The sequence below is a fragment of the Triticum dicoccoides genome, chromosome 1A (assembly GCF_002162155.2).
Source record: "Triticum dicoccoides isolate Atlit2015 ecotype Zavitan chromosome 1A, WEW_v2.0, whole genome shotgun sequence".
In the NCBI taxonomy this organism is placed as follows: domain Eukaryota; kingdom Viridiplantae; phylum Streptophyta; class Magnoliopsida; order Poales; family Poaceae; genus Triticum; species Triticum dicoccoides.
In genome coordinates, this window is record NC_041380.1 from 477,810,431 (window position 1) to 477,827,636 (window position 17,206).

The following is a 17,206-nucleotide window of genomic DNA, read 5'->3' on the forward strand; positions in this document are numbered from 1 at the left end:
GATTCAATCTTCGCCTTGGAATAAAAAGAATTGATATTGGCACGATCTAACCTATTATGGGGCTCGAAAAACGGCCGCGCTTAAAGGATGCCCTCAGCGTCGAGGAACATGTGCTAGGGTGTATGTGTGACTCGTTCAGATCATGACTTCAAACAAATATAAAGAAATTGAAGTCTCAGTTAATACCCAATTTTTGGAGCTCTGTTGGCGAGTTCTATTTCTGCCTCTGGAGCGCCCTCTTTTTTTGAGTGGGATGCCACTCGAACCCAGAGCTAGCTGGTTCTCCCCGAAATGCGTTGAGGCGCAGCAGTTGACTGGACATCTAGGGGTAAAGCATTGTTTCGGTGCGGGCTGCGCGAGCGGTACCAAATCGAGGCAAACTCTGAATACTAGATATGACCCAAAAATAAAAGGGGTCAAGGTCGGCCAGTGAGACGATGGGGGGTAAGCTTCATCGTCGAGAGGGAAACAGCCCGGATCACCAGCAGTATACAAAATAAACTTTGTAGCTGAATATAGACGCCTCTTCCCCCCCCCCCCCACATGGATAAAAGTAAGTAAACAGGAATTAATTCTAACTCCCACATGATAAAAAAAGTAAAAGAATTTGATCGCCTTCCATACTTCACAAGCTGCGGCTAGTTCAGGACTCCATTTGCAAGCTGCTCGGATAATTTCATTACCTTCGCGAGCTATGTAAGTGGGGTAGAAAAATGCCAGTTTAACATGGTGCACTCTTCTTGCATGTTTAACAACCCTAAAATATGATTTAGGGCAGAACAATACCAAACCTAATATATGCACATGAGGTTTTTCGGACTTGTTGCTTGTTGTTTCCGGCCTCATTTAAACTTGCCGAGTTAGGTAGTTTATTATGCTTCATCTCTTGCCATGTTTAACAACTTTTAATATTTTTGGGTACCTAAACGAGAGAGAACTAAATAAGACATGTGGTGTTCCGTCAATATGCAACTTGTTGCATATTGAGCTCCACTTAATTTGTAGTTTGGCTTGTGCACTTTGCCATGCCATGCCTCATTAATTCGGACATGCATCATACTTGGTTGTGCATCATGCCATGCTTATATGGTGGTTGTTTACTATGTTGTTTGCTTCTTTCCGGTGTTGCTTCTTCGGGTTAGTTCTGATAACGTTGCGTTTGTGAGGATCCGTTCGACTATGTCCGTTTGTCTTCTTCATGGACTCGTTCTTCTTCCTTGCGGGATCTCAGGCAAGATGACCATACCCTCGAAATAACTTCTATCTTTGCTTGCTAGTTGCTCGTTCTATTGCTATGTCGCGATACCTACCACTTTGAAAGGATCGATATGGTTGACTAGAGGGGGGGTGTGAATAGGCAACTACCAATTTTTAGCTTTTCTTTACCAAATTAAACTTTGCATCAAAGTAGGTTGTCTAGATGTGCAACTAGGTGAGCAACCTATATGATGCAATGACAACAAGCATACAAGCAAGCAAGGGAAGAAACACTAAAGAGCTTGCACAAGTAAAGGTAAGAGATGACCAAGAGTGGATCCGGTGAAGACAAGGATGTGTTACCGAAGTTCCTTCCTTTTGAGGGGAAGTACGTCTCCGTTGGAGCGGTGTGGAGGCACAATGCTCCCCAAGAAGCCACTAGGGCCACCGTATTCTCCTCACGCCATCACACAATGCAAGATGCCGTGATTCCACTATTGGTGCCCTTGAAGGCGGCGACCGAACCTTTCCAAACAAGGTTGGGGCAATCTCCACAACTTAATCGGAGGCTCCCAAAAAGACCACGAAGCTTCACCACAATGGAATATGGCTCCGAGGTGACCTCAACCGTCTAGGGTGCTCAAACACCCAAGAGTAACAAGATCCGCTAGGGATGAGTGGGGGAATCGAAAATCCCTTGGTGGAAGTGTAGATCGGGGCCTTCTCAACCACTCCCGAGCCAAACAACAAGTTTGATTGGCTAGAGAGATAGATCAGGCGAAAATGGAGCTTGGAGTATTTAATGGAGCTTGAGCAATAAATGGAGCTTGGGGGAGGAAGAGGTAGGTGAGAAGGAAGAAGGGGACTCCCTTTTATAGTGGGGGCAACAATCCCGTTGTCCCCCACCAACCAGCCCCGCACAGGGAGGTACTACCGCTGAGAGGGGGCGGTACTACCGCCAGGACAACGGTACTACCGCGCCAGCCAGCGGTACTGCCGCGCTGAGGAGACTAGTAGGGAACGGACCCAAATGCGGTACTACCGCGGTGGTAGGGCGGTACTACCGCTCCTGGAACGGTACTACCGCCACTACAACCGTGACTAGTGCCGCAAAACCCGACACGAGAAAAAGACCTCTCGAATCGAGGCAGTAGGAGCCAGACTGCCCAACGGTACTACGGTAGTGGGGTCAAGGGCGGTAGTACCGCTGTGGAGCGGTACTACCGCTTGTGACCCTTCGGCCGTAGTACCACAGGCAGTGTGGTACTACCGCTGGGGCGCACGCGAGAGAGAGAGAAGGAATCTCTCAAAGATGCTAAGGACAAGGCGAAGGTGCCAGGCCCCCAGCGGTACTACTGCTGTGGAGCCACGGCGGTACTACCGCTGTGGCGCGGTACTGCCGCTTGGCTCCTCAGCGGTACTACCGCTGGGTGTGCGGTACTACCGCTTAGACCCAGACAGGACAAGGAAGAGAGGAGAGATCTCTTCAATGGACAGAAAATGCTCGGAGGGTGAGAAGCTGATGTGTACGTGATGATTCCACCCATGCAAAACCCCAGCGGACCCCCTCTTGATAGTACGGTGCCCTCTACGCAACTAGTCCACCGAGAAAGAAATGAAAGAGCTACATCGTCTTGAAATACACTCCGAGGGGAAGAAGGCGTCTCGTGCCAGGGGAGAATCTGTGAATTATTCAAAGCACAAGATTAGTCCGCAAACATGTTGTCATCAATCACTAAAACTACCTTGAGAGAGATATGCCGTAACAATCTCCCCCTTTTTGGTGGATTGATGACAACAAGGGATTTGCGCAAGAAAAGAAATAAAACGAAGAAAGCTAAGAACTACAAAATATAGACGGGCTCCCCCAGAATGTGTGCACCAAGAGATGGCACGACACACACATTCGGATCAACACTCCCCCTATATTTTATAGTCCAACAATACTAAGCACAGGAAGTATGAGAGAAGTGAATAAACAGGACAAGCATGCATCTCACAATAACCTACAGTACTTTGAAATGACATAAGTAATAAGGTAGCGATAGGGAGGATATGTCTCACACCATATGTCTAGAACTTAGGTCTCACACCAAACCAAACCAAAGAAGGACACCGAGAGAACACACACGAAACCACAAGATGACACAAAGCACGACACAAGAAGCAAATCCCTACACTCTCTCCCCCTTTGGCAGCGAGACACCAAAAAGGGCATAGAGTGACACTACGACTCCAGGTGATGGGAGGAGGAAGATCGTGGACATCACATCTCTGCATCTTCATCGTGGGTCGAAAACTGCTCGGCATCGGAGTCGGTCCAGTGGCAATTCTGATGAATCCAGTCCTCCTCTTCAGTGATCTAATCCTCAGACCCACTGGCAACTGTTGCTCCCATCTGACACATGAGCTCCTTGTGGCGCGTCCTGGCATGCTTCTCCGCCACATGAGTCATGTACTGACCATGAGACTCCATGCAGAAAAGCTTCTTCATCTTGCGCTTAAGCTTCTGTGTCCATGACGGTTCTGCACTAGAGGGGCCAAAGTTCTCCTCATGAGGATCAGTAGCAGCCTCACCCTCGGTCCCCATGGCAGCAGCAGCAGCAGACGGACCCCCTGTGGCAGCAGTAGCAGATGGACCCCCTGTGTGAGGCGCTGTCCAGTTGTCCTTTTTCCTCAGACGCTTGATCTCATGAGAAACCAAGTCTCCAGTCTCTAGAAGCACTCTGGGATAAGTCTGTGCCCAGGCCCTCTCAATGAGCCTCATGATGAATGGACCATAGATAGGACACTTGCGCTCAGACACGGCACATAGAAGTTCAGACCACATGACATGAGAGATATCCAGGCTCTCTCCAGTGCTTGCTTCCTTCTCATGCTGACAGAAAAGGAGCATGTCCACGAGGTAAGAGTGGACCATATCCAGATTCCCGATCCGAGGGAAGAGAGTCTCACGTAATATGCGATGAAGAATGTCCAGATACGAAGACAGCTCATAGGTCTTCTTCTCAGTTACTGGGTGAACCTTCATAGTGCAGTAAGGCCAAAGGGCTTGCTTGTGGGTGGATGTAGCATTGCGGTGAGGACGGAAACCGACAGGAGTCTCAAGCCCGTTATCCACCACATCAAGTAACTCCATGAACGCCCGCCACTTGACGGAAAGCAGCTTGCCATTGGTCATCCATGTCAGAGTCCTGTCGACATCCGTCCCAAGATGGACGGTGGCATAGAATTGAGCCACCAAATCCGCATCGAAATCCTTGTTGAATTGCATGATCCTGAGAATGTTCAACTGAGTGCACATCTGAAGGGCTTCTCCAAAGTACTCTGGGTCCTTCTCCATAGCATCATTGTCAATGGAGCGAACATCAACAAAAAGATTCTTCTTGGCCTTGATCACATCAAAGTAGATGGCAAACTGAAAACGGTTCCAGAACGGGCGGTTGACCAAAGTGGGTTCTTGGTCCACCGTATAGGGGTTGCGGCGACGCTTCTCCCAAAACTCCTTGTTGGTCATCTCTGTCACAGTATTCCCTTTTGGCTTGTTGGCGGCTCGCTTCAAATGCTAAGGAGGTGGAGGAACACTTGCAGATGCACTTGCTGGAGGCGGTTGGGTGCTCGTGGAACCACCGGCTGGCTCTGAGGTGCGGTAGCGTTTTGATGTGGCACGCCCGGGGTTGATACGGCGACCTTGCTACTCAGAAAGGTCATCACCTGGAGCCAAACACAAGAACACGCAAAACAACCAGAAAGAACGAGCATAAGCCAACAAACTCAACAAAAAGATCAAGGTAAGGCAGGAAAATGATGGAAATTGGCATGCAGCGGTAGTACCGTGACCTGCCCGCGGTAGTACCGCCCCAAGCGGTAGTACCGCTCCAAAGGGAGCAGTAGTACCGCTCTAGGTCAAGCGGCAGTACCGCTCCCAAGAGAGCGGTAGTACTGCTTGAGGCGGAGAAACAACAGTTTCTTATAGCACGAGGCGGTGAAACAACGGGTTCCTACTACCGTGGTCAGATCCGGCACTACCGGCCTACCAAATTCAAAAATAATCCTACCAAACTCTAATCGAGATAGTCTAGTTGCCTTCTCCAACCAACTCAAGCCTAGATTTAGCCAAAAATCTAGAGATGCAATCACCATTGCCCCTAGGAAACAAGAACTGAAAAAGAGACAAAATGAAAGAAGGAACGGGGGCAATACCGGCATCCATGGCAAGAGGACGAGGTGGGGATCGACTCCACCAAAGGAAATGGAGAGGGACGCCCCGGAGACGGAGATCCGCCGGAGCCCTCCCGTGGCGAGTGGAGGCTGGAGAGAGGAAGATAAAAGAGGGGCGAAGTGAATGGGTATGGGGGAGAAGAAACCCCCCCTGCCCCGACTTAACCCCCTGTTCTCGTCCCCCAGCGGTAGTACCGTGCTGGGGGCGGTAGTACCGCTTGCGAGTGGTAGTACCGCGCACCACCAGCGGTAGTACCGCCCAGCACGCCAGGACAACTAAACCAACACGGCTTTAGCTCGACGAAACGACAAAAACGACAAGAGAAAAACAACAAAAAAACACACCAGCAAACGACCAAGACACACCTCTTCAAAAGAGGGCGGTGGCCGAGGCCACCTATGTTTGAGTCAAAGGTATAGCACCGCGAAGGTTTTCACCTTGGGCCCATGACCAAAACTCGTCTTTGAAGCACAAGTGCCATCAACAATGGCTAAAGTGAAAGACTTGATCAATTTATGCATAATGGGGGGAGGGAGGGTTCATTGAGAGAACAACACTCCCCCTATGTCCATGCCTACACCTAAACTAGACAACAAATTGAGCGAGGTAGGGTGTGCACGGGTTCAAGCCACATTGCTCGAATTAATGATATTTAGCTCATGCCTTAACTCGCGAAATCTTGCTTCATCCAAGGGCTTTGTGAAAATATCTGCAAGGTTGTCATGAGTGTTGACATAGTTGACCTCGATCTCTCCTCACCTAATGTGATCCCGGATGAAGTGATACCGAATCTCAATATGCTTCGTCTTGAAGTGTTGCACTGGGTTGAGAGAAATCTTGATGGCACTTTCATTGTCACACCAAAGAGGCACTTTGTCACAAGTGACACCGTAATCCTTTAAAGTTTGCCTCATCCATAGAAGTTGTGCACAACAACTACCGGCGGCAACATACTCCGCCTCAGTGGACGAGAGAGACACACAACTTTGCTTTTTGGAAGACCAACTTACCAAAGAGCAACCAAGGAATTTGCACCCTCCGGAAGTGGACTTCCTATCCACTTTGTCTCCCGCCCAATCGGAATCCGAGTACCCTACAAGCTTGAAGTTTGATCCTCTTGGGTACCATAAGCCAAAGTTTGGGGTATGAGCCAAATATCGAAAGATTCGTTTGACCGCCACATAGTGACTTTCCTTAGGTGCGGCTTGAAACCGTGCACAAATTCTCACACTCAACATGATGTCCGGTCTAGATGCACAAAGGTAAAGCAAGGATCCAATCATGGAACGATATACCTTTTGATCCACCACTTTACCATTGGGATCTAAGTCAAGTTGGCACTTGGTGGGCATTGGAGTGGAGGCCGGCTTGACGTCACTTAGTTTGAATCTCTTGAGCATGTCTTGAGTGTATTTGGATTGATTGATGAAGGTTCCTTCTCTTCTTTGCTTCACTTCGAACCCTAGAAAGAACTTCAACTCTCCCATGGAGGACATCTCGAACTTTGAGGTCATGAGAGCGGCAAATTCCTCATTGAAAGCTTTGTTAGGAGAACCAAAGATAATATCATCAACATATAATTGGCACAAACAACTCCCCTTTGACCTTCTTAGTAAAAAGAGTGGAGTCAATTAGCCCAACTTCAAAACCACGGTCTTGTAACAACTCGGTAAGGTGGTCATACCACGCACATGGGGCTTGTTTAAGGCCATAGAGTGCCTTACCGAGTTGATACACATGATCGGGAAAGTAGGGATCCTCGAACCTGGGGGGTTGCTTGACGTAAACCAACTCATTAATGGGACCATTAAGAAAAGCACTCTTCACATCCATTTGTTGTAACTTAAAGTTATGATGAGAAGCATATGCAATCAACATGCGAATGGATTCAAGACGAGCAACGGGTGCTACCAAACGAGCCTTGTTGCGAATGATAATCCCATGGGCATCTTGCTTGTTCTTGAATATCCACTTGGTTCCAATGACATTGTGGTTCCCCGTTGGCCTTGGCACCAATCTCCACACTTTGTTGGGCTCGAAGTTGTTGAGTTCTTCGTGCATGGCATTGAGACAATCCGGATCTTCTAGCGCCTCATAAACCTTGTGGGGTTCCACACAAGAGACAAACGCGTGATGCTCACAATAATTTGCTAATTGTCTACGAGTGCTTACCCCCTTTCTTAAGCTTCCAAGCACATTCGTCATGAGATGATCCTTGGTGGAGAGCTTGGAAGCAACCTTGGCGGCACGACGCTCTAATTCCTCCTTGGTGGTGAGTTGAGGAGCGGTTACTTGATCATCTTGAGCACCGTCATGAACTTGTTCTTGATCTTGAACTTGCTCGGGGGAGAGAACTTGACCTTGGGCATCACTTGGTGTGTCAACACCGTATTGAGTATGATCTTGCCCTTGGTCTTGTTCATGAGGTTGAGGGCCTTCACTTTGTTCTTCGGAAGCGTGTGGGCCTTGGGTTGGTGATGGCTCCACTTGAGTGGAGCATTGTCCTTCTCCTTCGGCCATAAGGGGTTCCTCAATGGGTAGGATGAAACCAACCCCCATTCTTCTTATGGCTTGAGGAGGAATTTCATCACCTACATCACAATTGCCACTTTGCTCCACTTGGGAGCCGTTATTCTCATCAAACTCCACGTTACACGTCTCCTCAATAAGTCTCGTGGATTTATTGAGGACACGGTAAGCATGAGAGTTTGTAGCATAACCAACAAATATGCCCTCATAAGCTCTAGCCTCAAATTTAGACAACCGAACACCTTTCTTGAGAATGAAACACTTACACCCGAATGCCCGGAAGTACTTGAGGTTGGGCTTGTTACCGGTGAGTATCTCATATGGAGTCTTGTTCAAGCCCTTGCGGAGGTAGAGCCGATTGGATGCATGACACATGGTGTTGATGGCTTCGGCCCAAAAGTTGTACAGAGACTTGAACTCCGCCATCATGGTCCTTGCCGCATCCATCAACGTCTGGTTCTTCCTCTCCGCAACACCATTTTGTTGAGGGGTGTATGGTGCGGAATATTGATGCTTGATTCCCTCATCACTAAGAAATTCATCCAAGGTGTAGTTCTTGAACTCGGTGCCGTTGTCACTTCTTATTGTCAAGATCTTTGCATTGTGTTGACATTGTGCTTCGTTTGCAAAGTTGATGATGGTTTGTTAGGTCTCGCTCTTCCTCTTGAAGAAATACACCCACGTGTACCTTGAGTAGTCATCCACAATCACCAAGCAATACTTCCTACCTCCAAGACTATCGTAGGATGGGGGCCCAAAAAGATCCATGTGAAGGAGCTCCAAGGGCCTCTTTGAATAAATGATAGTTGTGGGAGGATGAGCCTTCTCATGTAGCTTTCCTTCGATACAGGCACTGCAAGCACGATCTTTAACAAAACTAACATTCGTTAGTCCACGGACATGGTCTCCCTTGAGGAGACTTTGCAAAGATCTCATATTGACATGGGCTAAACAGCGATGCCAAAGCCATCCCACATCAACTTTAGCCATTAGGCATGTCGCGGTCTTAGTGGGTCGCTCCGAAAAGTTAATCACATATAGACCGTTCTCGACATGCCCAACAAAAGCTACTTTAAGAGTCTTGCTCCACAAGAGGGCCACGGTATCGATATCAAAGAAAGTGGCAAAGCCCGTGATTGCAAGTTGACGAACGGAAAGTAAATTGTATGCAAGGGACTCAACAAGCATGACCTTCTCGATCGTGATACTTGACATTCGGAAAAGCTATAGCAAACGAACTACACGATCTTTGAGCTATGCTTAGCATTGGGTCTTGTCCATCACATCATTCTCCCAATGATGTGATCCCGTTATCAATGACATCCAATGTCCATGGTCAGGAAACCGTAACCATCTATTGATCAACGAGCTAGTCAACTAGAGGCTTACTAGGGACATGGTGTTGTCTATGTACCCACACATGTGTCTGAGTTTCCTATCAATACAATTCTAGCATGGATAATAAACGATTATCATGAACAAGGAAATATAATAATAACTAATTTATTATTGCCTCTAGGGCATATTTCCAACAAAATTCTGTTTTTATCATTTACCTACTCGAGGACGAGCAGTAATTAAGCTTAGGGATGCTGATACGTATCCAACGTATCTATAATTTTTGGTTGTTCCATGCTATTATATTATCAACCTTGGATGTTTTATATGCATTTATATGCTATTTTATATGATTTTTGGGACTAACCTATTAACCCAGAGCCCAGTGCCAGTTTCTATTTTTTCCTTGTTTTAGAGTATCGCAGAAAAGGAAAATCAAACGGAGTCCAATTGACTTGAAACTTCACGGAACTTATTTTTGGATTAGAAGAAGCCCAGAAGACTTATAGTGCACGTCAGGGGATCAACGAGGAAGCCATGAGGCAGGGGGGCGCCCACCCCCCTAGGCGCGCCCTCCACCCTCGTGGGCCCCTCGTGGCCCCCCTAACGTACTTCTTCCTCCTATATATATCCATATACCCTAAAAACATCTGGGAGCACAATAGATCGGGAGTTCCGTCGTCAGAAGCCTCCGTAGCCACCGAAAACCAATCTAGACCTGTTCTGGCACCCTGCCGGAGGGGGCAATCCCTCTCCGGTGGCCATCTTCATCATCCCGGTGCTCTCCATGACGAGGAGGGAGTAGTTCTCCCTCGGGGCTGAGGGTATGTACCAGTAGCTATGTGTTTGATCTCTCTCTCTCTCTCTCTCTCTCTCGTGTTCTTGAGGTGATACGATCTTGATGTATCGCGAGCTTTGCTATTATATTTGGATCCTATGATGTTTCTTCCCCCCTCTACTCTCTTGTAATGTATTGAGTTTCCCCTTTGAAGTTATCTTATCCGATTGAGTATTTAAAGATTTGAGAACACTTGATGTATGTCTTGCCGTGCGTATCTGTGGTGACAATGGGATACCACGTGATTCACTTGATGTATGTTTTGGTGATCAACTTGTGGGTTCGGCCCATGCACCTATGCATAGGGGTTGGCACACGTTTTCATCGTGATTCTCCGGTAGAAACTATGGGGCACTCTTTGAGGTCCTATGTGTTGGTTGAATAGATGAATCTGAGATTGTGTGATGCATATCGTATAATCATACCCACGGATACTTGAGGTGACATTGGAGTATCTAGGTGACATTAGGGTTTTGGTTGATTTGTGTCTTAAGGTGCTATTCTAGTACGAACTCTACGGCTGTTTGTGACACTTTTAGGAATAGCCCAACGGATTGATTGGAAGAATAACTTTGAGGTGGTTTCGTACCCTACCATAATCTCTTCGTTTGTTCTCCGCTATTAGTGACTTTGGAGTGACTCTTTGTTACATGTTGAGGGATAGTTATATGATCCAATTATGTTATTATTGTTGAGAGGCTTGCACTAGTGAAAGTATGAACCCTAGGCCTTGTTTCCTATCATTGCAATACCGTTTATGCTCACTTTTACCATTAGTTGCCTTGCTGTTTTTATATTTTCAGATTACAAAAACTATTACCTTCTATCCATATTGCACTTGTATCACCATCTCTTCGCCGAACTAGTGCACCTATACAATTTACCATTGTATTGGGTGTGTTGGGGACACAAGAGACTCTTTGTTATTTGGTTACAGGGTTGCTTGAGAGAGACCATCTTCATCCTACGCCTCCCACGGATTGATAAACCTTAGGTCATCCACTTAAGGGAAATTTGCTACTGTCCTACAAACCTCTGCACTTGGAGGCCCAACAACGTCAACAAGAAGAAGGTTGTGTAGTAGACATCACATACATAAAATAATTCAGAGAAGATTCAAATATTGTTCATAGATAATCTTGATCATAAACCCACAATTCATCAGTCTCAACAAACACACCGCAAAAAGAAGATTACATCAAATAGATCTCCACAAGAGAGGGGGAGAACATTGTATTGAGATCCAAAAAGAGAGAAGAAGACATCTAGCTAATAATATGGACCCGAAGGTCTGAGGTAAACTACTCACACTTCATCGGAGAGGCTATGGTGTTGATGTAGAAGCCCTCCATGATGGATGCCCCCTCCGGCGGAGCTCCGTAACAGGCCCCAAGATGGGATCTCGTGGATACAAAAGGTTGCGGCGGTGGAATTAGGTTTTTGGCTCCGTATCTGATCGTTTGGGGGCACGTAGGTATATATAGGGGGAAGGAGTGTTAGTGGAGCAACAGGGTGCCCACGAGGGTGGAGGGCGCGCCTGGGGGGGGGTAGGCGCGCCCCCCTACCTCGCGCCTTCCTCCTTTATTTCTTGACGTATGGTCCAAGTCTCCTGGATCATGTTCATTCCAAAAATCACGTTCCCGAAGGTTTCATTCCGTTTGGACTCCGTTTGATATTCCTTTTCTTCGAAACCTTAAAATAGGCAAAAAAAACAACAATTCTGGGCTGGGCCTCCGGTTAATAGGTTAGTCCCAAAATAAATATAAAAGTGGATAATAAAGCCCAATAATGTCCAAAACAGTATATAATATAGCATGGAGCAATCAAAAATTATAGATACGTTGGAGACGTATCAAGCATCCCCAAGCTTAATTCCTGCTCGTCCTCAAGTAGGTAAATGATAAAAAAGATAATTTTGATGCGGAGTGCTACTTGGCATAATTTTAATGTAATTCTTCTTAATTGTGCTATGAATATTCAGATCCGAAAGATTCAAGATAAAAGTTCATATTGACATAAAAATAATAATACTTCAAGCATACTGACTAAGCAATTATGTCTTCTCGAAATAACATGGCCAAAGAAAGTTCATCCCTACAAAATCATATAGTTTAGTCATGCTCCATTTTCATCACACAAGAATGCTCTCATCATGCACAACCCCGATGACAAGCCAAGCAATTGTTTCATACTTTAGTATTCTCAAACCTATAAACTTTCACGCAATATATGAGCGCGAGCCATGGACATAGCACTATGGGTGGAATAGAATATGATGATGGGAGTTATGTGGTGAAGACAAAAAGGAGAAACTCTCACATCAACGAGGCTAATCAATGGGCTATGGAGATGCCCATCGATTGATGTTAATGCAAGGAGTAGGGATTGCCATGCAACGGATGCACTAGAGCTATAAATGTATGAAAGCTAAACAAAAGAAACTAAGTGGGTGTGCATCCAACTTGCTTACTCACAAAGACCTAGGGCACTTGAGGAGACCCATTGTTGGAATATACATGCCAAGTTCTATAATGAAAAATTCCCACTAGTATATGAAAGTGACAAAACAAAAGACTCTCTATCATGAAGATTATGGTGCTACTTTAAAGCACAAGTGTGGCAAAGGATAGTAGCATTGTCCCTTCTCTCTTTTTCTCTCTTTTTTGGGCCTTATCTTCTTTTTTATGGCCTTTATGTCCCCCCTTTTTTTAATTCCTCACTTGGGACAATGCTCTAGAAAATGATGATCACCACACCTCTATTCATTTACAACTCAATGATTACAACTCGATGCTAGAACAAAAGATGACTCTATATGAATGCCTCCGGCGGTGTACCGGGATATGCAATGAACCAAGAGTGACATGTATGAAAGAATTATGAACGGTGGCTTTGCCACAAATACTATGCCAACTACATGATCATGCTAAGCAATATGACAATGATGAATGTGTCATGATAAACGGAATGGTGGAAAGTTGCATGGCAATATATCTCGGAATGGCTATGGAAATGCCATAATAGGTAGGTATGGTGGCTGTTTTGAGGAAGATATAAGGAGGTTTATGTGTGAAAGAGCATATCATATCACGGGGTTTGGATGCACTGGCAAAGTTTGCACCAACTCTCAATGTGAGAAAGGGCAATGCACGGTACCGAAGAGGCTAGCAATGTTGGAAGGGTGAGAGTGCGTATAATCCATGGACTCAACATTAGTCATAAAGAACTCACATACTTATTACAAAAATCTACAAGTCATCAAAAACCAAGCACTACGTGCATGCTCCTAGGGGGATAGATTGGTAGGAAAAGACCATCGCTCGTCCCCGACCGCCACTCATAAGGAGGACAATCAAAGAACACCTCATGTTTCAAATTTGTTACATAACGCTTACCATATGTGCATGCTACAGGACTTGCAAACTTCAACACAAGCATTTCTCAAATTCACAACTACTCAACTAGCACGACTTTGATATTATTACCTCCATATCTCAAAACAATCATCAAGAATCAAACTTCTCTTAGTATTCAAAACACTCATAAGTTTTTTTACTAATCTTGAATACCTAGCATATTAGGATTATTTAAGAAAATTAACATGCTATTTAAGACTCTCAAAATAATCTAAGTGAAGCATGAGAGATCAATAGTTTCTATAAAACAAATCCACCACCGTGCTCTAAAAGATATAAGTGAAGTACTAGAGCAAAACTATATAACTCAAAAGATATAAGTGAAGCACATAGAGTATTCTAATAAATTACAAATCATGTATGGCTCTCTAAAAAGGTGTGTACATCAAGGATTATTGTGGTAAACTAAAAAGCAAAGACTCAAATCATACAAGACGCTCCAAGCAAAACACATATCATGTGGTGAATAAAAATATAGCTCCAAGTAAAGTTACCGATGGAAGTAGACGAAAGAGGGGATGACTTCCGGGGCATCCCCAAGCTTTGGCTTTTAGATGTCCTTAGATTATCTTGGGGGTGCCATTGGAATCCCCAAGCTTAGGCTCTTGCCACTCCTTGTTCCATAATCCATCAAATCTTTACCCAAAACTTGAAAACTTCACAACACAAAACTTAAAGTAGAAAAATCTCGTGAGCTCCGTTAGCGAAAGAAAACAAAAGACCACTTCAAGGTACTGTAATGAACTCATTCTTTATTTATATTGGTGTTAAACCTACTGTATTCCAATTTCTCTATGGTTTATAAACTATTTTACTAGCCATAGATTCATCAAAATAAGCAAACAACACACGAAAAACAGAATCTGTCAAAACAGAACAGTCTGTAGTAATCTGTAACTAGAGCAAGATCTGGAACCCCAAAAATTCTAAAATAAATTGCTGGACGTGATGAATTTATCTATTAATCATCTAAAAAAATAATTAACTAAATATAACTTTCCAAATAAAAATGGCAGCAGTTCTTGTGAGCGCTAAAGTTTCTGTTTTTTACAGCAAGATAACAAGACTTTCCCCAAGTCTGCCCAGCGGTTCTACTTGGCACAAACACTAATTAAACACAAAAAAACACAACCAAAACAGAGTCTAGGTAAATTATTTATTAATAAACAGGAGCAAAAATCAAGGAATAAAAATAAAATTGGGTTGCCTCCCAACAAGCGCTATCGTTTAACGCCCCTAGCTAGGCATAAAAAGCAAGGATAGATCTAGGTATTGCCATCTTTGGTAGGCAATCCATAAGTGGCTCTCATAATAGATTCATAAGGTAATTTAATTTTATTTCTAGGAAAGTGTTCCATGCCTTTTCTTAACGGAAATTGGAATCTAATATTTCCTTCCTTCATATCAATAATTGCACCAATCGTTCTAAGGAAAGGTCTACCAAGGATAATAGGACATGAAGAATTGCAATCTATGTCAAGAACAATAAAATCTACGGTAACATAATTCCTATTTGCGACAATAAGAACATCATTGATTCTTCCCATTGGTTTCTTAATAGTGGAATCCGCAAGGTGCAAGTTTAAAGAGCAATCATCAAAATCACGGAAACCTAAGAAATCACACAAAGTCTTTGGAATCATGGAAACACTAGCACCCAAATCACATAAAGCATAGAACTCATGATATTTAATCTTAATTTTAATAGTTGGTTCCCACTCATCATAAAGTTTTCTAGGGATAGAAACTTCCAACTCAAGTTTTTCTTCATAAGATTGCATCAAGGCATCAAGGATATGTTTAGTAAACGCTTTATTTTGGCTATAAGCATGAGGAGAATTTAGCACGTATTGCAACAAGGAAATACAATCAATCAAAGAGCAATTTTCATAATTAAATTCCGTGAAATCCAAAATAGTGGGTTTAGCAACATCTAGGGTTTTAATTTCTTCAATCCTAGTTTCATCAAATTTAGCATCAAGATCTAAAAACTTCGAATTTTTGGAATGCCTTCTAGGTAAAGGTGGATCATATTCAGTCCCATCATTATCAAGATTCATATTGCAAAACAAAGATTTAATAGGGGACACATCAAAAACTTTTAGATCTTCATCTTTATTTTCATAAAAATCGGGTTTAGTGTCCATCCTATTAACTAAGGTAGCCTGCTTATCCGGAATTTCAGTAGTCAATTTCTCAAGACGAGCAATTTGGGATCTTAAACCATCAAATTCTTTAGACATATCATCGAGCTCTTTATTCATAAAACTCATAAAACTTTTCTGTTCCTTAAGCTCGTTTCTGAAGAAATTATTATCCTCAAATTGCAAAATCATAAAACTCCTGACATTGCTTTCAATCTCTTCTAACCTTTTAAGGCGAAGATCACCAAATCTAGGTAGAGCCATTGTGACAAACAAGCAAACCAACACACAAGCAAACAAAAAGCAAGCGGGCAAAAAGAGGCAAATAGAGAAAGAGAGGGAGCTTAGAGAGAGAGGGCAAATAAAACGGCAATGGTGAAGTGGGGGAGAGGAAAACGAGAGGCAAATGGCAAATAATGTAATGCGGGAGATAAGGGTTGTGATGGGTACTTGGTATGTTGAATTTTGCGTAGACTACCCGGCAACGACGCTAGAAATCTTCTTGCTACCTCTTGAGCACTGGGTTGGATTTCCTTGAAGAGGAAAGGATGATGCAGCAAAGTAGCGTAAGTATTTCCCTCAGTTTTTGAGAACCAAGGTATCAATCCAGTAGGAGGCTACGCGCGAGTCCCTCGTACCTACACAAAACAAATAACTCCTCACAACCAATGTGATAAGGGGTTGTTAATCCCTTCATGGTCACTTATGAGAGTGAGACTGATAGATATGGTAGGATAATATTTTTGGTATTTTTTTGATAAAGATGCAAAGTAAAATAAAAGCAAAGTAAAAAACAAAGGAAATAACTAGGAAATAATATTGACACCCTGGGTGATGAATAGTAACACTATATATTGCGTGAAAGTTTATAGGTTTGAGATTACTAAAGTATGAAACAATTGCTTGGCTTGTCATAGGGGTTGTGCATGATGAGAGCATTCTTGTGTGACAAAAATGGAGCATGACTAAACTATATGATTTTGTAGGGATGAACTTTGTTTGGCCATGTTATTTTGAGAAGACATAATTGCTTAGTTAGTATGCTTGAAGTATTATTATTTTTATGTCAATATGAACTTTTATCTTGAATCTTCGGATCTGAATATTCATACCACAATTAAGAAGAATTACATTAAAATTATGCCAAGTAGCACTCCGCATCAAAAATTCTGTTTTTATCATTCACATACTCGAGGACGAGCATGAATTAAGCTTGGGGATGCTTGATACGTCTCCAACGTATCTATAATTTTTGATTGCTCCATGCTATATTATCTACTGTTTTGGACATTATTGGGCTTTATTATCCACTTTTATATTTATTTTGGGACTAACCTATTAACCGGAGGCCCAGCCCAGAATTGCTGTTTTTATGCCTATTTTAAGGTTTCGAAGAAAAGGAATATCAAACGGAGTCCAAACGGAATGAAACCTTCGGGAACGTGATTTTCTCACCGAACATGATCCAGGAGACTTGGACCCCACGTCAAGAAACAAAGGAGGAGGCCATGAGGTAGGGGGC

At 43.9% G+C, this 17,206-nt stretch overlaps 1 long non-coding RNA gene across 1 annotated transcript; it reads left to right on the top strand.

Annotated features, from left to right (window-relative positions):
- The first annotated feature begins 251 nt into the window (after nt 1-251).
- LOC119280597 lies at nt 252-4,148 on the top strand. The gene is made up of 3 exons (XR_005138118.1): nt 252-444; nt 3,454-3,456; nt 4,138-4,148. It is a non-coding gene; the product is annotated as an uncharacterized LOC119280597 (long non-coding RNA).
- Nucleotides 4,149-17,206: the final 13,058 nt, after the last annotated feature.